Source organism: Dama dama, chromosome 2 (genome assembly GCF_033118175.1).
Source record: "Dama dama isolate Ldn47 chromosome 2, ASM3311817v1, whole genome shotgun sequence".
Taxonomy (NCBI): Eukaryota; Metazoa; Chordata; class Mammalia; order Artiodactyla; family Cervidae; genus Dama; species Dama dama.
In genome coordinates, this window is record NC_083682.1 from 38,457,651 (window position 1) to 38,481,977 (window position 24,327).

Here is a 24,327-nt window from a genome sequence, read left to right on the forward strand (position 1 = left end):
AGATTTTTGAGGCATGGATAATATTTAAATCAATTTTAGGAAGATTACAAATGGCCATATGTAGGATTGATGGGAGTTGGAAGCACAGATATGATGGGAGACAGGAAAACTACTGAGGATGTTGACCAAATAATCCAGGTTTAAGGAAGTGACAGCCTGCCCAAGAGGGATGGCAGTGATAATGAAAAGAAAGGGCACCATGAAAGAAGTAATTTGAAAAACCACTACAATATTGTAATTAGCCTCCAATTAAAATAAATTAATTTAAAATTTAAAAAAAGGTAATTTGAAGGGAGGGACAGAGGTTGATTCAGGTATGGGAGGAGGAAGGAAGAACATATAAGTACTTGCAAAAATGGGAGCATGTGGGTGGAATCCAGGGTATGAGCAGGAGTATGATTTTGACATACTTAATTCCAGGTACTAGTGGGACATCCTTGTGGAGATGTGTGAAGCAGTTAGAGACAAAGGCTAGGAATTTAGATTCTCAGGACTGCAAAGGCAGATTTGAGTGTCATCAGTAAGAGGATGAGAGATCAAATCTTAAGCCAACAGTTCATTGAGATTGTTTAGAGGTTGAAAAATTGTGAAACACAGAATTGCAAGGGTTCTAAGAGGACATCTAGTCTAATTGTCTCTATCAGTAGTTTCAAAAAATGTATCCTGCAAGCCTCAGGTTTGACCAAGATTTTTTTAAAATATCACCTACCCTTCTCTTTCAAATATCTCAGTTCCAATTATGAAATGTTCCTCTTCTATTTTCCTACTCTTAATGATGTAAGAATGACAAAAAACCACCCAATATTTTATTTTTTAAATTAATTTTTATTGGAGTATCGCTGCTTTACAATGTTGTGTGTGTTCCCACTGTGCAATAAAGGGAATCAGTTATACATACACGTATTGTTGTAGTTCAGTGGCTAAGCCATGACCAACTCTTTGTGACCCCATGGGCTGCAGCAAGTCAGGCTTCCCTGTCCTTCACTATCTTCTGGAGTTTACTCCAACTCATGTCCACTGAATCAGTGATGCCATCCAGTCATCTCATCTTCTGCCACCCCCTTCTCCTCCCGCCCTCAATCTTTCCCAGTGAAGCAGCGCTTTGCATCAGGTGGCTAAAGTACTGGAGCTTCAGCGTCAGCATCAGTCCTTCCAATGAATATTCAGGGTTGATTTCTTTTAGGATTGACTGGTTTGATCTCCTTGCTGTGCAAGGGACTCTCAAGAGTCTTCTCCAACACCACTGTTCAAAAGCATCAATTCTTTAGCACTCAGCTTTCTTTATAGTCCAACTCTCACAGCCATACATGATTACTGGAAAAACCATAGCTTTGACTATACGGACTTTTGCCAGCAAAACAATGTCTCTGCTTTTTATTTATTTATTTTTTTTGGTTGGCATAAATTTCCTTTAATAATTTCTACATTTCCAATAGGATTTCATTTGAGGTATAACGTATACGCTGTTTAGGTTTTTCATAGCTTTTCTTCCAAAGAGCAAGTGTCTTTTAATTTTGTGTCTTCAGTCACTGCCTGCAGTGATTTTGGAGTCCAGGAAAATAAAGACTGTCACTGTTTCCACTTTTTCTCCATATATTGGCCATGAGGTGAAAGGACTGGATTCCATGATCTTCGTTTTTTTCAATGTTGAGTTTTAAGTCAGCTTTTTCACTCTCCTCTTTCACCCTCATCAAAAGGATCTTTAATTCCTCTTTGTATATGCATTTCCACTCTTTTTTAGATATCCTTCCCACTGAGGTCACCACAGAGCATTGAGTAGAGTTTCCTGTGCTACATGGTAGGTTTTTAATTAGTTATCTGTTTTTACATAGTAGTGATTTCATGTCAATCCCAATCTCACAATTTATCCCAACTCTCTTTCCCCCACCTTGGTAACCTAAGTTTGTTTTCTCAATCTATGACACTATTTTTGCTTTGCAAATAAGTTCATCTGTACCATTTTTTTAAGATTCTACATATAAGCAATATTATATGATATTTAGGTCATCATAATAATGACTATACAGACTTTTTTATTTGCTATCACATTTCCTTGCATAAAGAGATGCATTGTATCTATATTTACCCTTATTTGAGGAAAGGTGTACAATGCATGCTAGAGTCTGGACTAAGTAATATGTAACAATGCTATGTATTAAGAGGTGACTTGAGAAACCTGTATGCAGGTCAGGAAGCAACAGTTAGAACTGGACATGGAACAACAGACTGGTTCCAAATAGGAAAAGGAGTACATCAAGGCTGTATATTGTCACCCTGCTTATTTAACTTATATGCAGAGTACATCATGAGAAATGTTGGGCTGGAAGAAGCACAAGCTGGAATCAAGATTGCCGGGAGAAATATCAATAACCTCAGAAATGCAGATAACACCACCCTCATGGCAGAAAGTGAAGAGGAACTTAAAAAGCCTCTTGATGAAAGTGAAAGAGCAGAGTGAAAAAGTTGGCTTAAAGCTCAACATTCAGAAAACTAAGATTATGACATCTGGTCCCATCACTTCATGGGAAATAGATGGGGAAACAGTGGAAACAGTGTCAGACTTTATTTTTTTGGGCTCCAAAATCACTGCAGATGGTGATTGCAGCCATGAAATTAAAAGACGCTTACTCCTTGGAAGGAAAGTTATGACCCACCTAGACAGCATATTAAAAAGCAGAGACATTACTTTGCCAACAAAGGTCTGTCTAGTCAAGGCTATGGCTTTTCCAGTGGTCATGTATGGATGTGAGAGTTGGACTGTTAAGAAAGCTGAGCACCGAAGAATTGATGCTTTTGAACTGTGGTGTTGGAGAAGACTCTTGAGAGTCCCTTGGACTGCAAGGAGATCCAACCAGTCCATCCTAAAAGAGATCAGTCCTGGGTGTTCATTAGAAGGACTGATGCTGAAGCTGAAACTCTAGTACTTTGGCCACCTCATGCAAAGAGTTGACTCATTGGAAAATACCCTGATGCTGGGAGGGATTGGGGGCAGGAGGAGAAGGGGACGACAGAGGATGAGATGGCTGGATGGCATCACCGACTCGATGGGCATGAGTTTGAGTAAACTCCAGGAGTTGGTGATGGACAGGGAGGCCTGGCGTGCTGTGATTCATGGGATCGCAAAGAGTTGGACACGACTGAGCAACTGAACTGAACTGAACTCAAATCGAGTCAGTTCATTCTGATGGGGGTAGACTACTTATACACAATACATGCAATAAGTTAGTTTGTTATAGGTTATGTTAGAAAGCAGTAAATCTTTTGGGAAAAAGAAAAAGTGGAAGAGTGCAAGGACAGGTGCTTGCAGGGATGAGCTTGGGCAGGATTTACTGAAAAGGTGACAGTTGAGGAAAGACTGAAGAGGTGAGGATTCTCATCATGCTATCTAAAGGAGACATTCCAGCTAGAAGGGACAGAGGCCCTAATATGGGAAGGTGCCTGGTGTTGTCAAGGAAAAGCTAGGAGGCCACTGTGACTGAATGAGCGAACAAGGGGAGGAGAATGGTGAAAGATGGGAAAAGACAATGTCAGTGTACTAGTTTTCTACTGATGAGCAACAAATTGCCACAAACTTAGTGATGACAAATTACCACAAACACCCACTATTATCTCTCTTGTAGGTCAGAAGTCTGGGTGGCCTTGTCTAGGTTGTCTGCCTAGGATTTCATAAGGTTGTTATCAAGGTGTCAGCCAGGACACTTTATTGGAGTGCTCTGGGGAAAAAGCCAGATCCATATTCAAGTTAGGTTGTTGGCAGAATTCAGTATCTTGTACTTGTAGGACTGTTTTACATATATTGGCTTGGCCAAAAGAGTTTGTTTAGTTTTTTCTGTAAAATCTTACGGAAAAAACCCAAATGAACCTTTTTTTGGCCAACTCAGTATTTTATTATAAGGAATTGACTGATGGAGCCATGAATGATGAGAAGTTTCAGGATCTATTGTCAGCAAGCTGGAAACCCAGGAGAGCTGATGGTATAACTTCCAGCTCAAGTCTGAGTCCAAAGTTAGGAGAAAAGCAATGTCCCAGCTCAAAGGCAGAAAGAAAGAACAAATTCTCTCTTACTTTGTCTTTGGTTTTATTCAGGCCTTCAGTGGGTTGGATGGGGCTACTCATGAGAGAGGATAATCAGCTTTACTCAGTATACTGATACAAATGATAGTCTCATCCAGAAACATCCTCACAGATACACCCTGAATAAAGTTTAATTATCGGGCACCCTGTGACCCAGTCAAGTTAACATACAAACTTGGCCATAAAAGACTGAGGTCCTGTTTCCTTGCTGGCTGCGAGTTTGGAGTCTCTCTCGGCTTCTAGAGGCCACCCCTTTTCCTTCTCATGTGGTCCTGTGTAAACTTCAAGTCAGAAATGGTACACTGAATCCTTTCCTTTTTTGGAAGCTCTCTGGCTTGTTCTTCTGCTGCTGGCTGGATTTAACTCTCTGCTTTTCCAAGGTCTGTGTGATTAGGTTTGAAGCACCTAGATGATTCTTCACCTTAAGATCAACTTCTTAGTAACCTTAATTACATTTGCAAAGTCCCTTTTCCATGTAGGGTAACTAACTGTGGGAGCAACAGAAGGTGGAGATCATGGGACCATTTCAGAATTTTGACTCCCACAGGCAGATAGGCAACAGGGGATAAATCCTGAAGGGCACCATAGACCATTTAAAAACTTTGATTTTTACTCTGAGAGAAACAGGGACCCACTGGGAAAAATTACTTGATCTGATTTACATTTTAAGTGACTACTTTGGTATAAAGTAGATAATAGAGGCAAAGATTAAACAAGACCAGTTGGGTGGATTTTGCTATATTTAGGCAAAATATAATAATGCCATGGATAAGAGTGGTATTAGAGGAGGTGGTGGACGGTGGATTCGTTTCCAGTCTGGTTTCTTTTTCTGTTCAGATTGAGTAATTCCTGCTTTTCTATTTTCAGATTCACTGTTTCTTTCTTCTGTTATATTTATTCTGCTATCAAATCCATCTAGTGAGTTTTATTTTTTTATTTTTTTTCTAGTGAGTTTTAAAATTTTGGTTATTTTATTTTAAAAAAGCTTTAACATTCTATTTGGTTTTTCTTTACATCTTTTATTCCTTTGCTGAGACTTTCTATTTCTAAAAAAAAATATCAATGTATGACAAAACCCACTGAAATGTTGTGAAGTAATTAGCCTCCAACTAATAAAAAAAAAAATAAGATAAAAAAATAAATAAATAAAGTGAACCCCCCCCCCCCAAAAAAAGTTTATTTCAAGTGTATTTGTTATTGCTTATTGAAGCATGATGGCTGCTTTTAAAATCCTTGACAGAAAATTCCAACATCTGTGTTATTAGTACCTCAATGTTGCTATCTTTTGTCTTTCCTCATTCAAGTTGAGGTTATCCTGGTTTTTGGTATGATAAGTGATCTTCTATTGTATACTGAACATTTTGGGTGTTTTGTTGTGAGGCACTGGAATCTATCTCATTTTAGGCTTTTCCAGGTTGTAGATTCGTTTAGCAGATCCAAGTGGGATGGGTATTCAGCTCTCCACATGGCTCTGGTGACACCACAGAGGAAAGTGGGGTACCAGTTTGCACTCTACTCATTCTACCTGCCTGACCCTTGGTTGGGGTAGAGGCTCAGGTGCTTCTGGACGCACTGATACCAAAGGTGGAGAGAAAGTGGCGTGTTGACCAGTACCACCTTGAACCACCTTGTTTTGCCTCTGAGAGGGGCTAGAAGTTCAGCCCCCCGCCCCCCATCGAGCCCCACGGACGCTACCCTGATAGGGAAAGTGGTTTGCCAACAAGTGCTGCTTCATTCTCCTTCCTTCTGTCTGTTGCCACTGCCCAGGGTAGAAGTTCAGCTCCTGGCAGGGCCCCGCCAATACCAGGAGTAGGGGAACAGAAAGCTAATCTCATTCCAGCTCGTTGCTGCTGGGTAAAGATGCAAGTTCAGCTTCCCAGAAAGTGGAGTATCAACTAACAACACCTCATACCATCTTATTCTGCTTTTTAGTTGCAGGATGGGAATGGAAGTTCAGCTCTTCTTTGGCCCCCTGACACCAACCCAGTGGAGGAAATGAAGGGCCATCTCATAATTGCATATCCCAGCTGTCTCTGGTGGGGCCAGAAGTCCAGCTATCCACATGGTCTACTGGTACCACAATGGTGAGTGGACTTTTTCTTTGTTATCTGGCTAGAGTAGGACTCCACTGCCCCAAATTTCCCTGTTCTATTAGCCTACTCTTTCCCGAGTCCTTTGGTTACAGGGAGCAGGCTTTTCTTGAGGCTTTTCAATCTATATGTAGTGGCGGTTTCAGGGGATAGCCTTCTCTGGCCCACCCTGGATATATGGGAGCAGAAAGAAAATCCAGATAACTCACATCACTGTCATTCCTCTTCCAGCTGGTCTGACATCTTTCCAACTTTAAAAAAAAATTATTTATTTATTTATGGCAGTGCTGGGTCTCTGTTGCTACGTGTAGGTTTTCTCTAGGCTGCAGCTAGCAGGGGCTGCTCTTTCTTCATTGTAGTACGCAGGCTTCTCACGGTGGCGGTTTCCCTTGTTGCAGAGCATGGGGAGCTCTGCAGCATGTGGGCTCTAGGGCTCCAGGGCGCGTGGGCTCTAGGGCTCTAGGGCGCCTGAGCTCAGTAGTTGCAGTGTGCGGGCTCAGTAGCTGTGATGCATGGGCTTAGTTGCTCCACAGCAGGTAGGATCTTCCAGCACCAGGGATAGAACCCATGTCCCCTGCATTGGCAGGCGGATTCTTAACCACTGGACCACCAGGGAAGTCCTTTTTGTCCAGCTTTTTAGAGTGTTTTTATGTTTGTTTGTTTGATTATGTCTAAAGTTGTTTTTGCTTTTCTACATAAAAGGGAAAATTAAAGCGGAATGGGGATACTTTCCATTGGCTGATACCAGAAATCCAGGTTCTAGACATGTTTTTGAAGGTAGGGGTTAACAGGATTTTTTACAAAAAAGTTATTATAAAAAATATCTTTTTTTCCTCCGGTATAAAACACATACTTTCAGTAGGACCAATGACATTCAAGCTTAGATAATAAACAGATGGCAGGAAGGAGGCTATTATGACTCTGTTTACCTAGATGCTAAAAGTTTTGCTTGATGCTTTCTGTGCATGATTCCATTTACTCAAAACAATCCAATGACTGAGGTGTACTGATGTCTGCAACAACTTTGAAACTAATCCTAAAAGGAAGATGGATTGGTGACTGGATAGATTGAAGAGAAACTGTAGCAAAATGTTGAAACCAGAATCTAGATGGCAAGTACAGGGGTGTTCATTATAATATTCTTTAAATTTCTTTATGTTTGAAAAATTTTATAACAAAATATTGAGAAAAGTAGACAACCTGATGAAGAAATTATTTTGACAGCTCTCTAGTGTAGTTAAATAAGACTACTTGCCCAACTTTTTACTGAGTTTAGTAAGCAGCAAAGGCAGAACTAAGGCACAGATTTTCTAATTCAAAATCCCAGAGTCTAAAGTACAATATATTCCAAAGACTGTCAATTGACAAGTTGGAGGCTTAATATGAACCACAGTGTTAACAAATTTTTGAATTTATTGCTCATGTTTAAGATTAGGAAAACTTGCATAAAATGTGGATTTATGGCTTTACATGGGAAAAAAAAATTACCACCCCAGACATTCTATGAATACTGACTCTCAGCCTCATTGTATAGCGACAGTTGTCTGGAACATGGCCCACTTATGGGGAAGTCATTCTGTAGCTTGCCATCCATCCTGTAGTCTCATTTCTGCCTCATGTTCCTCAGACCAAGAAAGCTATAAGTTGCATCACATTTGCCCTTCTTGCAAAGTTAAGAGGAAAGTAAAGCATTTCTTGTACTCATGGTTCTATCAGAAATGAAAAAATTTTAACATTGTAGAGGAAGCCTGATATTTTAATAGAGAACAAAATTCTTTTGGAACTAAGGATTATCCTTACATGTTTAATATGCAAAATGAGTCTCTGCAGAAAGAATATAGCCTTTAAGATTATAATGAAAGATTAGACCCCATTACATATCTATGTAACTTACACAGGGGCATATTGTTAGTGACCTGTGTGCATAAAATATATCATTCGTGAGTGATGGTAGTTTTTATTTGTTTTCCTTGGACAAGTCTTTTAAACTAAGTTATTTGGAAATTTCTCAACTCTTGAGATTTAAATGTGTTTTTAAAAAGAGAATTTTGTATCACAGTAAATTAGGATGTTTATTTTAATAATAGAAATGCCAAAGAAATAAATCTGTAAAATTCTATGCAAATGAAATGTCCTAAGCATAGTCCAAAAGATTTACTTTTTCTAATTTAAAACTCTTGTACTAATAACCCATTATATTATGTGGACGATTTTAAAGAGTTTTCATGTAAAAACAAAACAAACAAATATAATGACTATATAACAAAATAGAAATAGACTCACAGATAAAGAGAGCACTCAAGTGGTTACCAGGAGGAAGAGGGAAACAGTGGAGTGGGGACAAGTAGGGATTAAGAGATACAAATTACTATGTATGAAACAAACAAGCTATGAGTATATAGTGCACAAAACAGGAAATAGAGCCAATGTTTTATAAGAACTTTGTTGTTGTTCAGTTGCTAAGTTGTGTCTGACTCTTTGTGACCGCATAAACTGCAGCATGCCAGCCTTCCCTGTCCTTCAGTGTCTCCTGAGCATATTAAAAAGCAGAGACATTACTTTGCCAACAAAGGTCCGTCTAGTCAAGGCTATGGCTTTTCCAGTGGTCATGTATGGATGTGAGAGTTGGACTGTTAAGAAAGCTGAGCACCGAAGAATTGATGCTTTTGAACTGTGGTGTTGGTGAAGACTCTTGAGAGTCCCTTGGACTGCAGGAGATCCAACCAGTCCATCCTAAAGGAGATCAGTCCTGGGTGTTCATTGGAAGGACTGATGATGAAGCTGAAACTCCAGTACTCTGGCCACCTCATGCGAAGAGTTGACTCATTGGAAAAGACCTTGATGCCGGGAGGGATTGGGGGCAGGAGGAGAAGGGGACGACAGAGGATGAGATAGCTGGATGGCATCACCGACTCAATGGACATGAGTCTGAGTAAACTCCCAGAGTTGGTGATGGACAGGGAGGCCTGTACTGCTGTGACTCGTGGGGTCGCAAAGAGTCAGACACTACTGAGCGACTGAACTGAACTGAACTGAGTTTGCTCAGACTCATGTCCATTGAGTCAGTGAAGCTATCCAGCCATCTCATCCTCTGTTGCCCCCTCTCTTGCCCTCAATGTTTCCCAGCATCACGGTCTTTTCCAGTGAGGCAGCTCTTCACATCAGGTGGCCAGAGTATGGAACCTCAGCTTCAGCATCAGTCCTGCCAATGAGTGTTCAGGGTTGGTTTCCTTTAGAATTGACTGGTGTGATCTCCTTGCGGTCCAAGGGACTCTCAGGAGTCTTCCCTAGCATCATATTTCGAAAGCATCAATTATTTGTCGCTCAGCCTTCTTTATATTCCTTCCTATTCTCACGTCCATACTATAGCTTTGACTATACAAACCTTTGTTGGCAAAGTGATGTCTCTGTTTTTTAATACGCTGTCTAGGTTTGTCATAACTTTTCTTCCAAAGAGCAAGTGTCTTTTATTTTGTGACCATGGTCACCTTATGTAGTAATTTTGGAGCCCAAGAAAATAAAATCTGTCACTGTTTCCTCTTTTTCCCCAACTATTTGCCATGAAGTGATGGGACAGGATGTCATGATCTTCCTTTTTTTAATGTTAAGTTTTAAGCCAGCTTTTCACTCTCCTCTTCCACCTTCATCAAGAGGCTGTTTAGTTCCTCTCTGCTGTCTGTTATTAGAGTGGTATCATCTGCATATCTGAGGTTGTTGATATTTCTCCCGGAAATCTTGATTCCAGCTTGTCATCCAGCCTGGACTGTGCATGATGTACTCTGCATGTAAGTTAAATAAGCAGGCTGATAACATACAGTCTTGACATACTCCTTTCACCATTTTGAACCAGTCTGTTGTTCCATGTCCGGTTCTAACTGTTACTTCTTGTCCTGCATATAGGTTTCTCAGGAGGCAGATAAGGTGGTCTGATATTCCCATCTTTTTAAGAATTTTCCACAGTTTGTTGGGATCTACACAACCAAAGGCGTTAGCCTAGTCAATGAAGCAGAAATAGATGCTTTTAAAACTTCCCTTGCTTTTTCTATGATCCGATGGAGGTTGGCAATTTGATTGGTGGTTCCTCTGCTTTTTCTAAACCAGCTTGTAAATTCTCAGGTCATATACTGCTCAAGCCTAGCTTGAAGGATTTTGAACATAATCTTGCTAGCATGTGAAATGAGTGCAATTGTATGGTAACTTAAACATCCTTTGTCATTGCCTTTCTGTGAGATTGGAATGAAAACTGACCTTTTTCAGTCTTGCGGCCACTGCTAAGTTTTCCAAATTTGCTGGCATATTGAGTGCAGCACTTTCATAGCATCATCTTTTAGGATTTGAAATAGCTCAGCTAGAATTCCATCACCTCCACTAGCTTTGTTCATACTAATGCTTCCTAATGCCCACTTGACTTCACACTCTAGGATGTCTGGCTCTAGGTCAGTGACCATACCATCATGGTTATCTGGGTCATTAAGGCCTTCTTTGTACAGTTTGTTCTGTGTATTCTTGCCATTTCTTCTTAATCTCTTTTTCTGTTAGGTCCTTGCCATTTCTGTCCTTTAGTGTGCCCATCTTTTCATGAAATGTTCACTTGGTATCTCCAATTTTCTTGAAGAGATCTCTACTCTTTCCCATTCTATTTTTTCCCTCTATTTCTTTGTATTGTTCACTTAAGAAACCTTTCTTATCTCTTCTTGCTTTTCTCTGGAACTCTGCATTCAATTGGGTATATCTTCCCCTTTCTCCTTTGTGTTTTGCGTCTCTTCTTTTCTCAGCTATTTGTAAGGCCTCCTCAGACCTTGTTGCATTTTGCCTTGTTGCATTTCTTCTTCTTGGGGCTGGTGTTGATCACAGCCTTCTGTACAATGTCACGAACCTCCGTCCATAGTTCATCAGGCACTCTGTCAGATCTAATCCCTTGAATCTATTTGTCACTTCTACTGTATAGTCATAAGGGATTGGATTTAGGTCATACCTGAATGGCCTAATAGTTTTCCCAACTTGCTTCAATTTGAGCCTGAATTTTGCAATAAGCAGCTGATGATCTGAGCCACAATCAACTCCTGGTCTTGTTTTTGCTGACTGGGTAGAGCTTCTCCATCTTTGGCTACAGATAATATAATCAGTCTGATTTCAGTGTTGACCATTTGGTGATGTGCATGTGTAGAGCTGTCACTTGTGTTGTTGGAAGAGGGTGTTTGCTATGACCAGTTCATTCTCTTGGCAAAACTCTGTTAGCCTTTGCCCTGCTTCATTTTGTACTCCAAGGCCAAACTTGCCTGTTATTCCATGTATCTCTTCACTTCCTACTTTTGCATTTCAGTCCCCTGTGATAAAAAGGACATCTTTTTTTGGTATTAGTTATGGAAGGTCTTGTAGGTCTTCATAGAATCATTCAGCTTCAGCTTCTTCGGGATTAGTGTTTGGGGCATAGATTTGGATTACTGTGATATTGAACGGTTTGCCTTGGAAATGAACCGAGGTCATTCTGTCATTTTTGAGACTGCACCCAAGAACTGCACTTTGGACTCTTATGTTGACTATGAGAGCTACTCCATTTCTCCTAAGGGATTCTTGCCCACTGTAGTAGTTATAATGGTCATCTGAGTTAAATTTGCCTATTCCGGTCTGTTTTACTTAACTGATTCCTAAAAGAGCTTTAAATGGAGTATAATCTATAAAAACACCAGATCACTATGTTGTACACGTGAGACAAATATTATAAATCAACTACACTTAAAAAAATAAAAAATAGGGTGTTTCAATGTATATTTTCCCTTTGAGAGGATCAAAACCCTGTGAAAAATTAGAAGTTCTATTTTTTAAAACTTCATTTTTATTTTATGTTGGAGTATAGTTGATTTACAATGCTTTGTTAGTTACATGTGTACATATATAGTATAAGTGATTCAGTTATACATATATCCATTCTTTTGAAGATGCTTTTCTCATATATTTTTACAGGGTATTGAGTTCCTCACGCTATATAGGAGGTCCTTATTGGTTATCTATATACAGTAGTATGAAAAGTTCTATTTTTTGATGCTTTGGTAAGTCAGCTAGTTTACATTAGTTGCTAAGCTAGTTTATTGTTCACAAAGCTAGTAAATATCAGGGCTAGTCTTGTTTTTTTGAGACACATCTTCTTCCTCTAGTTTTATTGAGGTATAATTGGCATATAATACTGTATAAGCTTAAGGTGTACGGCACAGTGATTTGACTAATATACATCATGAAGTGATGATCATAATGCTTAGTAAACATCCATCATCTCATACAAAATTAAGGACATACAGTTTTTTCCTTGTAATGAAAACTCTTAGGATTCAGGCTTTTAACATCTTTCACATACAACGTACAACAGGGTTAATATACTTATCATGTTGTACATTAGACCCCTAGTACTTATTTATTTTATAACTGGAAGTTTGTACCTTTTGACTGTCTTCATCGAATACGCCCTCCTTCCCACCCTCTGCCTCTGGTAACCACAAATCTGATCTATTGTTTTTTTAATAAGTGAGAGTTTTTAAGAGCAGTTTTGTTGTTGCTGTTTAATCGCTAAGTCACGTTTGACTCTTTGCAATCCCATAGACTGTAGCCCACCAGGCTCCTCGGTCCAAGAGCAGTTTTGGTTCAAATAAAATGCAGAAGAAGGTACAGATTTCCCATTAACATCCCGCCCCTACACAGGCATAGCCTTCCTCACTCTCAATATCCCCCACCAGAGTGCTACACTGGTTACAATGGACGAACCTACACTGACCCGTCGTTATCACCCAACGTCCACAGTTTACACTAGGGCTCACCACTCTAGGTGTTGTCCATGCTGTGGCTTTGCACAGAGGGTATAATGTCATGTATCCATCATCATAGTATCACACAAAAGTAGTTTCACTGCCCTTAAATCCCCTGTGTTCCACCTATTCATCCCACTCTCCACACAGCCCCTGGCAATACCAACCTTTGTACTGTCTCCATAGTTTTGCCTTTTCCAGAATCATATGGTTGGAATCCTACAGTATGAGGCCTTTCAGATTGGCTTCTTTCACTTGGTAATATGTGTTAAGATTGCTCCATGTCTTTCCATGGCCTGAGAGCTCATTTGTTTGGAGTGCTAAGTCATAGTCCAGGAGCTGGGTATACCTGTTGATTTATTCATTCATCTACTGAAGGACACACTGGTTGCTTCCAAGTTATGGCAGTTGTAAACCAAGCCACTATAAACACCTATGTGAAGGCTTCTGTGTGAACATAAATTTTCAATTCATTTGGGTAAATACTGGAAGTGTGATTGCTGGATCTTATGGTAAAAGTAGTAAGAGACTGCCAACACGTCTTCCTCGGTGGCTGTTTGCACTCCTACCAACAATGAATGAGAGGTCTTTACCAGCATTTGGTTTTGACGGAGTTCTAGATTTTTGCCATTCTCATATGTAGTGCTACTCACTGTTTTGACAGAGCCAGTCTCTTTACTATAAGTATTTTGTCCATTAAATGGAGAGATACTGTAAACAATGAAAATTTAAAATACTGAGCTAAAATATACTTTGTATAAGCCAGAGGAAGACCTCAATTTTAAAAAGGCATCACAAAACATTTACAGAATATAGTTTCCATAATTACTGACTCTCAAAGTTTCATTTTAACTGCCATTGGCTTCTATCATTTGAACCAAAACTTCAGCACTTCATTATATGTTGCCTTGTACTCTTTTTCTCTCTGAACATCAAGGTATCCCTTCAACCTCTCTTTTCTCTCTAGTTCAGGCCTAGACTTTTAGGACAGTTTCCTAATTTGAAGATTCTTTGAGTCCAGTTTCAATGTTCCAAACACACTCTTTCCACTAGCATGACACCTGATCCTCTTAGTTCCCTGCTTATTTGGCACCAGCCATCCTGGGTTCCATATCATATCAAACTCTGTGCTTCTTTGAGTTGGACATGTTGCTTCATCTGTCCACTCCTTGGCTCAGGCTGTCTTAACTCTCTTACCATCCAGGTTCAGGTGATCACTTGGTCCACACTGTGTCTGGTCCACATACTTCTATAGTAGCATTCATCACATTGCACAGTGATTACTCATAGATTCATCTACCTTAGTAGACTGTCAGGCACCAGCAATTATCCAGCAGGGTAATATGCCTGACAACCAGGAACTCAGGAAATCGCTATTGAATCAATGAATCAACTCTTACAGTGATTTAGATCTCCCTTTACCCTCTGCTTCAAACTATAATTATTTTCACAAATATCTATTCTTTTTGGTAGATTTTATTCAGGGATAGAAAAATCTAAAGGCCACATTGAAAGAACAGATAACAGAAATGAGTGAAGCAGGCTGAGTCAGGATTGTGACAGACCGAGGATATGTTCTCTCTCAGGGGGTTTCTGCTCAACTCTGGACAGTTGCTCAAGCAGGAATACTGACTAGCATGGCCAGATTCTCCAGTTTCTAAAGATGAGAGTCTAGATTTTATGTGAACTTTTCAGAATGTTAAGCTGACAGTGGTAAATAAAAGTATGTGCAAGTCACACATGCATGTCTATGTTTCAGATCCAGTTGTGGGCTGCCAGTGAGACTCTGCTCTGCACCTAGTTTTTCAGGACGTTCAGTGTCCGCTCCACGTTTGTCTACTCCGTGATGCTCAGAGTGGTACCTGGCTCATGGCAATTCTCTGTAACCTCAAGTTGATTTAATATCCCACACTCAGTCCCACCTCTGTCCTTCCAAGTTCCCTCATCCTCAGATATCCTGTTCTTTTATTTTTTCCCTTTTTAAAACGATATGTTTTTTTGGCTGTGCATGTCTTTATTGCTGCATGGGGACTTTCTCAAGCTGTCGTGAGTGGGGGCTACTTTCTAGTTGCAGTGCTCAGATTTCTCCTGTTTGGTTTTTTTTCTTTTTTTTCATTTATTTTTATTAGCTGGGGGCTAATTACTTTACAATATTGCAGTGGCTTCTCTCATTGCAGAGCCTGGGCTCCAGGCATGCAGGCTGCAGTAGTTGCAGCTCATGGGCTCTAGAGGGAGGGCTCATTAGTCGTGGCACATGGGCCCAGCTGCCCCACGGCACGTGGGATCTTCCTAGACCAGGGATTGAACCTGTGTCCTTTGCATTACAAGGCGGATTCTTAACCACAGGACCATCAGGGAAGCCCTCTCCTTTGTTTTATTTTTCCTTTTGTGTAAGATCCGCTCAAGGTTGACCTCCGTGATGGCCCGTCCCCAAACATTTGGAGCCACAGCTCTCATTTCTGATTGTCTATTGCCTGTGCCAATGACTCTGGGTTTGATGAACATAACACCCTGCATTTCTGTGAACTTTTCCCTGTGTGAGGGCATTGTGACATCCAGAGAGATTATAACCTATTGAAGGTGTGGTGTCATGATTTACGCACAAGAAGAATGCACAACAAACACTTGATGATTGAATAAATGAGCACATACCACCAGTTTATAAAGAAGTGGAGTACTTTTCATACTGAAGTGATTTGAGCTCTAATTTTCCTATCACTCATCATTCTTTTTTTTTTTTTTTCCTATCACTCATCATTCAGAGTTTACATTGTCTACGGACCCATTTGTAGTCATTTTTCTACATTATTAAATGTGAACAGTGGAACAAAATCCTAACTCTTGTTCTTCATTCAGAATTGAGTTCAAGAGTCATGATCTGGAAATTGTCCTTGATACTCTCTTCTACCTCCTCAATCTGATGGGTGCCTCCCCTAGCATTTTCTCCACATATCTATAACAAAACTTATGACACCTGGTTGGCAAACTTACCTGCCTCTCCAGCTAGAATGATCAACTTGAAAGCAGGGAACATGTCATTTGATTTTTGTCCCCAATATCTGGAACAGAGTAGGTACTGTCCACTAATTTCAGCTTTCATATTAGACTTTAAGTTGAATCTTAAAGTCAATCTAAAGAAGATGGAACCTGGTTACTCATAATATCTAGATCTATATATGTGTACCGGTGTGCTCAGACACTCAGTTGTGTCTGATTCTTTGTATCATGGTGGACTGCAGCACGCCAGGCTCCTCTGTCCATGGGGCTCTCCAGGCAAGAATACTGAAGCCGGTTGCCATTTCTTCCTCCAGGGGATCTTCCCCACCCAGGAATCAAACCTGTGTCTCTGACATTGGCTTGGCAGGCAGATTCTTTACCACTGGTGCCACCTGGGAAGCCTACACACACACACACACACACACACACTTACACACACACACACACACACACACACACGCACTTATATTTTTAAAAATCTTTCCTGGAAAATCCTACAGGCAGAGAAGCCTGGCGGGTTACGGTCCATGGGGTCGCAAGAGTCAGACATGACTTAGGGACTAAACCATCACCATCCACTTAAAAAATATATTTTATTCATGAATCCAAACTTTCAGTAAATAGCTAGGGGGTACTGACATTGAGTCAGGCATGTGAATACAAAGATTAAAGAGCCTGGGGTGGCAGGAGCCCCGTGTAAAGAAGCCGTTATAAGAGCCCAGGACCAGGACAAGTGCTCGGTCAGAGACATGTGCCCAAGAAGCCAGAGCAGCTGAGAGCAAAGAGCGACCAGTCTTTTTCTAAAAAGGTCTTTGTCTTTTTATCCATCACCTGGATGAATTATGTGACGTTCCCTTATGCAGTTTTACTTTTCTTTTAATGTGATGTAAAAAAGCCTTCATAATTATGAAAACATTAGGGTGCTGGGCAGTTGGGGAGATGCCAACCCGACTTGCTCCCATCTCTGGCTGAGCAGCAGTGCCATCTTGTTTAGCTGGAGTCTCAGAGGATGCGCTCAGCCACTGGGATGTTTGCAGCAGAGGGAAGCAGGGTGCTGTGGGCTAGTTTTTTCTCCTCAAACCACATGGCCTAAGAAGGTTCTGGATGTTTTTTTTTTTTAAGTGACTATTTAAACCTAAAGGCTTTCTCGTGACTATGGGCGGGATATTCTTTGAACCTCTGAGGTGTGTGAAGTCACTTCAATCAGCTCCCTAAACATCTACCACAGTGAGAGGCAGTGTGGTGTAGGGGGAAGTAAGCTGTGACAAGGTTTTCAGTCATCTTTTTAAAATACGTATCTGACCATGTTACTCTCTTGCTCAGAAACCTCCAAGGGTGCCTTCAGGATGAAGCCTAAACTTCTCAGCATGATATCCAAGTTCCCCATCATCTGACCTTCAATACCTAACAATCTGACCCTAACACCTAACTTCACTGTGCTCCCTTGCACCCATGCTCCAGCCATACAAAACTGCCAACCATAGAGTTCTTCCTCCCACCAGCTTGCTCCATGTCTTATTATCTGTGCCCAGACCGTTCTCCAGTGCTGGGCTGTTCTCTTTGGCTAGAAAGATGCTTTCTCCTGCACCCTCATCTATGTAATGAACTTCTATTTGCCCTTCAAGACTGAGGCCTGGGGTGGTCTCCTATTTCCTTATTCACCCTTGCCTCTAGAAAAACTGACCACGTCTCCGTTTTTGAAATCACATTATTTTTCATTGATCATCCCACTATTGTTACCTTTATGTTATGAAACTACTTTGTTTCCCTATCTGCTCTGTGAATCTGTATGGCTCTGAAGGATAAAGACAATGGTTTATTTGTTTTAGTAATGTTGGGAACTAATACGGGCTGAGCCCATAAGACACACACACAGAGAATATGTTGCATGAATAAAGAAAAAATAAATGAGGGGTAAGACGAAATAATACTGAATTCTAGTTCCAACTCTCTAGGATTGTGGGAGAACTTGGACATGCCCTCTGTGGGACATGTTCCTTGCTTGAATAATAACTTGGGAGGAAATAATATTTTTTGTCAAGGGAGAGTGATTATATTAGACAATGAGCTAGAAACATCTAGAAATGAGAAAAGCACTATAGAAAATTATACATTGAAATTCTACTTCCAGCCATTTGGCAGATTGTTGTTTAGTCGCTAAGTTGTGTCCTACTCTTATGACCCCATGGACTGTAGCCCACCAGGCTCCTCTGTCCATGGGATTTCCCAGGCAATAATTTTGGAGTGGGTGGCCATTTCCTTCTCCAGGGGATCTTCCCAACCCAGGGATCGAACCCACATCTCTTGTCTCCTGCATTGGCAGACAGATTATTGAGTTGCTAAGTTTGCAAGTGAGAGAAATCCTTAGAGGCCAAAAATGAAGAGGACTGCAAATTTAGAGAAGAAGGCAACTGCCAAGACTAGCAGTGGATTCAGGTTTATAGTGTCCGGAGTTGATCTCTGCTTTGAGAGTAAGCCTGTGTGGACCTTGAGGTGGGGTTAGATCAGAGACCCTTGCACAAAATCAGGACCCTGAAAGCCTATACCCTAAGCAAAAGGATAAAGCACAGAATATTAGCTCCTCACCAATGTCAAGGATACCTATCTGACCTGAACTTGGCTCAAAGACAAAAGGGCTGGTTTTCTCAAAGCATGCTTGGATGTGGAAGAAGTTATATTTTAGGAGTAGAATTTACAAAACTTATTAAATTGGGAGAAGAAAGGGAGAGTCTTCCTGCATGCTAGGAGAAGAAATTCTACAATGTAGCTCCAGGGTTATGGAGCGGAGGTGCCCTCTAGCCCTGACTCCAGTTTGCTGATGTAAATGTGCAGGCTGGTGGTGGTAACCCACAGGATGGGCTCATCTGGCCATCCTAGCTCAATGGCAGCAGCCGTTAAGTCATCCAGCTGGCTGATTTCCTTCTCTGAGTTCAGGCTTCCTAAGCCACATGCTCATTAAAATATGTTCTTCCGTAGTGTTTTTCCTAACAGCAGTGAATGTGCTAAATAGCACAGTCTGGTATCTCGAGCAGATATATTTCTCATTGTAAATTCATAACTTGGCATCATGCATATAAGCTTGATCACCCCTGGATACACTGATGGAAACTGAGTTTCAGAGCGTATAGATGTCAGGCTCTGATTTAGTACTGTGATAATCCAATAAGGGGCTTCCCTCATGGCTCAGCTGGTAAAGAATCTGCCTGCAATGCGAGAGACCTTGGTTCAATTCCTGGGTTGAGAAGATCCCCTGGAGAAGGGAATGGCTACCCACTCCAGTATTCTGGCCTGGAGAATTCCGTGGATTGTATAGCCCATGAGGTCACAAAGAGCTGGACACGACTGAGCAATTTTCACTTTACTAACCCAATAAGGGACAGTTAACCTCTGAGGTCATGCATAAAGAGCCAGCTAGTCTCCCTGAGTCCTTTCTTCTTTATTTCTCTATAAATACAACTGTATTCATGTGAGCAATGTTGTTAAGGAATAAAGGGTCAAAGGGACTTTTCAGCAGGATGGGAAGAAGTGTGTTAGTCTAGGTGTGAAAAGGGCGCATAGCGAAGGTGATGGATTGGAGATAACCCACAGAAAGCTTCAACGCTGCTTGTGGAATATGGCTGATGTCTCATATTTAAATGATCCAGTTCCCCAGAAGACTGTAGTGCAGCGTGTGCCTCATATTCAAATAGTTAGTTAATTTGGTCAGCTGGTCAAATAGTCAAGCAGATTACTGGACATCATATAGATACACAAAGATAAAGGAGTTTTGTTGAACTGCTACTATGAGGACATGATTTTAAGGTAAGGCATGAGAAATCTGACATTATAGAGGAGTATATATGTGCTCTAGACTTTCTGCAGTAGAGGGTAGGCTGACTTCAGCAAAATAGTCACTGCCCATATATTGAGTGTATACTAAATATACTGTGGTTGATACTGTGTAAGATAAAAAGAATTTTATTAGATGGGGAGAGTATGGTGTACCATGATACTCGAAAAGATTATATAGGCTTGGGGATTGATAGATCTAGGCTTGAAGGCAGTCCTATTAATAATAGTTGATCACCTTGGTGGAGTTTTTTGTGGTCTTATTTTTTTTTTTTTAGCTGTCAATTGTGAAGAATAATATCTATTTTATGGCATTTTAAGGATGAACTGAAATATATACTAGGATCACACAGCAAACGCTCAGTAACTTTTCCCGGGGATTTACCATTTTTGGAAAACAAATAGGCATACATAAAATAAAAAATCAACAACACAAGGCCACATATGTTAAATACCAGCTGAGTATTGTGGATGATGAGAAATCTCCTCATTAAAGAAAAATGATTAAGTCATGGAGAAGATAGGCTATGAACTAGACCCTGATGGATGGGTTGAAACTAGTTAAGTGGAAAGGAAAGTAGATGGTATTTTAGTACATGGCATGAGCCCAGGAGCAGATACAAGATGTGTTTGGAGAATCGGAGTATCACAGCTTGAATGGGGTGTGGGATCTGTGTCAAGGAAAACCAGAAGACTGAGGCAGATTGTGAAGGAACCCGGAAGCCAGGCTAAGGAATTCAGACTTCATACTGGGATGAGTGAAGGCACTGAATGCTGCTTTACTCAGGGAGATTCTGTGAAGGCATGAACTTCTTTCTGAAAGCCTTACTGTTTATGTCATGCTATGCATTGTCTGTAGTCAACTCAAGATTGCCTGCAAGGAGCTCAACTGAACATCCTAAAGGTCTCCAGACAGCCCTGCTTGTAAAGTGAGCGGCTTCGTTTGAGGTTGTAACATACGGCCTTGGATCTAATTGCCAGCATCTAGTGTTTACTCTTTGTAAAACTCTCTCTTAGCTCTCCTGTCCAGAGAAAAAACTGTGGAATTAGTTACATATTGGAGATCCCATATAATATCCTTGATAAAAGGAATCAAACAGATAAACAAAATGATTTTCTTCCCACAAGCATAAATCAACTATAGATTAGTTTCAATCTAATCTTGATTAGCTTGAAATATTTGGAGTGTTTTTCCTATTCACATATCAAGTATAATAATGTAATAACCATGTTCCTCAATTTGCTTTTGTCCAAATTTCTCAAAAAGACAAACAAGGAAGCTGTTAAATTTTGTTCTCACATAGGCTCTCACTTTCCATATTCATACATTTTAATAATCACTGCATCTCCAAAGTAAAAGAAAATTATCCCTTTATTTCATAATATTTTGGTTGAAAACTTCCCTATTAAATTGCATGTGCCATCCATGATGACATGTATTTGCTTCAGCTTCTTTTTGCATTTTGAATTTTTAAAGAGCAGTTAATCACACAAGGAATACATTAGCAATTCTGTTAAATAAAAGAAAAACCATAGCTGTCATACAGAGTTAATTTTTATAGTTGCATCATTTGCCCTCAAGCGTTCATGACTAGTGAAACATTGTTTAAAAACGTTATGAAAGCTGGGTATAAGCAAAACTAATATTTTATAATCAGATTAGAAAAACCATCCTGCATATTTTTCCTTAAAGGCAAAGCACACTTTGGGAAAGATTTTTTTAAATGTTTTTTGAACCAGAACTCTATGGTATTATGAAATTCCAATTAATTACCAAATGTTCAAGTCTTCTGCAATTAGTGTGATATAGTGTGAGTGGCTTGGGATAATTAAACAAAAATTTTTTTGGATTCTAGTTTTATAGATCTTTTCTGGACTCTAATTTGGATACATCCATTTTATTGTAGAAAAATTTGTGACTGAAACCTGTTTCCTAGTCTTGACTCCAACATTAACCCCCATCATCCTTGAAAATAGCTTTTGTCCATTTTCCATTTTGTGTGACAGAGTGGGTGGTGAGGGCAGCAAACCAGAATTGCCATGACCCCTTCCAACTCTGTGTGTGTTAGTCGCTCAGTTGTGTTTGACTCTTTGCGACTCCATGGACTGTAGCCCACCAGGCTCCTCTGTCCATGGAAATTTCCAGGCCAGATTACTGGAGTGGGTAGACTTTCCCTTCTCCAGGGGATCTTCCCAACCCAGGTATTGAACCCAGGTCTCCCTCATTGTGGGCGGATTCTTTACCAGCTGAGCCACCAGGGAAGGCCAAGAATACTGGAATGGGTGGCCTATCCCTTCTCCAGCGGATCTTCCTGACCCAGGGATCTAATCGGGGTCTCATGCATTGCAGGCGGATCTGTGAGGGAAGCCCTTCCAATTCTACCATTATGTATATTTGCTTAATGAAAACCAGAAGTGGAGTTTCCCACTTCTAAACTACAATGCCATTTGATTATTTAATACAAACTTAGTAATCACCTTTTTGAACTTGTTGGAGAAGACTCTTCAGAGTCCCTTGGACTGCAAGGAGATCAAAACAGTCCATCCTAAAGGAAATCAGGCAATATTCATTGGAAGGACTGATGCTAAAGCTGAAACTCCAATACTTTGGTCACCTGATGTGAAGAGACCCCAATGCTGGGAAAGATTGACTCACTGGAAAGGACCCTGATGCTGGGAAAGATTGAAGGCAGGAGGAGAAGGGGATAACAGAGGATGAGATAGTTGGATGGCATCACCAATTCAATGGACAGGAGTTTTGAGTAAGCTCCAGGAGTTGGTGATGGACAGGGAAGCCTGGCAAGCTGCAGTCCATGGGGTTGCAAAGAGTCAGACACGATTGAGCAACTGAACTGAACTGAGTATTCACATTGAGGAGAGCAGAAAGGACAGAAATAGCTTTTAGATTTTCTCCAACCTGACCTCTGTTCAACTTTCAACACTGTAAACTCTCTCCTAGACCAGCACTATCAACAGAACTCTCCGTGAGGAAGAAATGCTTCTTGTGTGTATTGTCCAATAGGATAGCCTTTAGCCACGTGTGTTATTAAGCAACTGAAATGTGGCTAGTGAGACTTAGAAACCTAAATTTTTATTTCATTTAATTCTAAGTAATTTACATTTAAATAGTCCCATGTGTCTCCTGGCTACTATAGTGGACACCAAAGTCCTAGAATCTCTTTCTCTCATTAAAGAAAACTCTGTTCTTTTTTCTTACCATTCTGTCTGTTCCTTCTTAGTCTCCTTGAAGAGTTTCCCTTATCTACTTGATATGCATAAATAGTATTTATTTTTTCTTCTTTTTGTAATTGGAGGATAATTGCTTTACAATGTTGTGTTGGTTTTCACTGTACAACAATGCAAATCAGTCATAACTCTATAAATACAGGTGCGTGCTAAGTCGCTTCAGTCGTGTCTGACTCTTTGTGACCCCATGGACTGTAACCCGCCAGGCTTCTCTGTCCATGGGACTCTCCAGGGAAGAATGCTGGAGTGGGTTTCTGTGCCCTCCTCCAGGGGATCTTCCCAACCCAGGAACTGAACCCGCATCTCTTATGTCTCCTGCATTGGCAGGCAGGTTCTTTACCACTAGCGCCACCGGGGAAGCCCTGTATATCCCTTCCCTCTTGAGCCTCCTCCTTATCCCCACCCCCTCCCACCCCATCCCACCCCTCTAGGTCATTACAGAGAGCCAGGCTGGGCTCATAAATGGTCTTTCTAAAAGCTACAGCCTTGGCTGCCTTCGACTCTCTCTCCTTCCCTCTTCTCTACAGAGCAACTTTTCTTCCTTTGGGTCCCAGTTTTTAAACTGCATTTGTTTTTGGCTGTGCTGGGTCTTTGTTGCTGAGCATGGGCTTTCTCTAAGTTGGCATGCAGGGGCTCTTCTTCATTGAGGTGCATGGGCTTCTCCTTGCGGTGGCTTCTTCTGCTGCAGAGCGTGGGCTCTAGGCTTCAGTAGTTGCAACAGATGGCTTAGTTGCCCTGTGGCATCTTGTGGGATTTTCCTGGACCAGGGATCAAACCTGTGTCCCCTGCATTGGCAGGTGGATTCTTAGGCACTGGACCACCAGGGAAGTCCTAGGTCTCAGTTTAAATGTGACTGTCTCATCACTCCATCCAAACTAAGCCCTCTGCTCTATTATTTTCTATCATGCCCCCCTGGTATGTCCTCTTCATGATACTTATCTTACAATGAAATCATTATAATCTTTTTGTTTGTTGTCTATTTCCCCCTACAATCTCACCTTGTACCCCTGGCACCTGGCACAGTGCCTGGCACATATTACGGCCTTGATATTTGTTGAAAAAAGTAATAGATGGGTGCTCTTATCCTTTCCCTTATTGATGATTCACTAATCCATATCTCTAGCTGATATTGGAGTCTCCAAATTTTTATTTAACTGCCTAAGAATGAACTCATTATCTTTCCTAGACTTTCTTTCCGTTTATTCCTTGTCATGGTTAATGCTATCTATCTCCCAATTTTGCAATCAGAAACTTCTGCATTGCCTCTCTACTGCTCATGGAGTGCTTCTAACCAT

At 40.8% G+C, this 24,327-nt stretch overlaps 1 protein-coding gene across 17 annotated transcripts in view; it reads right to left on the minus strand.

Moving 5' to 3' along the window:
- DLG2 (discs large MAGUK scaffold protein 2) overlaps positions 1-24,327 on the minus strand; it is a 2,226,746-nt gene that overhangs the window by 417,095 nt on the left and 1,785,324 nt on the right. The window lies entirely within an intron of this gene.